We start from the raw sequence: 1,578 nt of genomic DNA, 5'->3' as shown, positions 1-1,578 counted from the left end.
CTAGTATATCAGGCTGTGGGTGACATGCATGGGAAAAAAAAAAAAAAAGAATTATTGTCAGCATGGTTAACAAATAAATTAATTGTGTTTTTACAGCTCAGTGAGGTCTTTGTTTTTGCTTCCAGCTTCCTGAAAACAAATTTCAGATATAAAAAATGTTCCCCCAGGTCCTGTCATTCTGTAAAATACTGAAGTTGTAAGGAGGAGAAAAAAGAGCTTACTGGTAGATAAGTCTCAAAAGTTGCTGACTAAATATTCTTTATTGAGCAATATATTCCCAAAATAATGCTATTATCTATAAATATGATTTTCTATTCAGGCAGTTGAATTGAAAGGTTCAGAGTGCAAGTTTGGTTCAGAAAATCATCTAAAAATCTGAATGTTTATTGAAATTATCTGAAGCTATCAAATCTCCAGTTTGAACTGGCAGTCTTCTGAAAACCAGCATTTCATGTGAGATTTCTGGCACTCACCTTTCAGGTGCTCGCCAGAAACATCATTTTTGTCGTGTTACAGTTTCAGACCTTGATGGTAGTTACAATTGTCAAAATAAAAACCCTCTCTCTACTTGTTCCAGGACTTTGAAAATATTTGGTTGCAGTTTGGTTCTGAAAGTGTGAAAAGGTTGAGGACAAGGTTTTTAATTTCCTTTCTCTTTTCTTTTCCTTCTCTCTCTCTCTCTCTTTTTTTTTTTTTTTTTGATTTTCTTTTCTGATTCCTTTTGTCTCTTTTGAATCAGTTCTTCATTACCTCAGACGAAATGTTCCAGTGAGGATATGACCCTAAATTTGTTAGACCTTGTAGTTCTGACTCTTCAGAACATCAGACCTATAAAGCAACTGTTACAGTAGTTTATTTCTTTGTCATCAGCTTTGTCTGTTGAAAATTAAAACATTTTCCTCATCTTGATGTGTGGCATATCTGACTGTGAAATGCCTCACCATCTGTTTTAGGGCCTGTAGAACTTAGCAGGGAATGTGAACACCATTGTAAGAAGCTTCCAGTGTTTGTTTTATTTCATTTCAGATACAAACTAACTACATATATTCTTGATACAGAGCTTATTCTCACCCCCACCCCCCACACACACCCGTTTTTGTTTTTTTTTTTTGTTGTTCTTTTTTTTTTTTAATATAAACTGCTTTAGATTGAGAAGTAGATTTCATATCCTATCTTCTCAGGCTCCAGGAAAAATAAGACTTTTTTTTTTTGATGGTTCCCAGATACTAATCTCTGTTGTAAGACAAGGCTGAAGTTTCTCTCATTTAATTTTAGCTGCTTAAACCAGATATTTAGCTGAGGCTCGCCATGTATGTTCCTTCTGCTGACTACAGACAGATCCCACTCAGCCTTAAGCTTGTAGAAAGATAATGTTTGGCAGTTTGAATCTCAAAGTTTCATCCATTTCATTGGAAGGAAGGAGTAGGTCTGTTGTACCTCCAGAAAGCTTCCTCTGATCTCAGGAATAGGTTCCACAACTTGGAGCTCAGGTCAGCTGTTGAGTCTTACTAAATGGAAAAAGCCATGATTCTTTCAGAAAAAGCTGTTGCAACATTTTCAAATTAAAACCTCCTGAGT

The sequence above is a fragment of the Cygnus olor genome, chromosome 3 (assembly GCF_009769625.2).
Source record: "Cygnus olor isolate bCygOlo1 chromosome 3, bCygOlo1.pri.v2, whole genome shotgun sequence".
Classification (NCBI taxonomy): Eukaryota; Metazoa; Chordata; class Aves; order Anseriformes; family Anatidae; genus Cygnus; species Cygnus olor.
Note: the sequence above shows the minus strand (reverse complement) of the source record.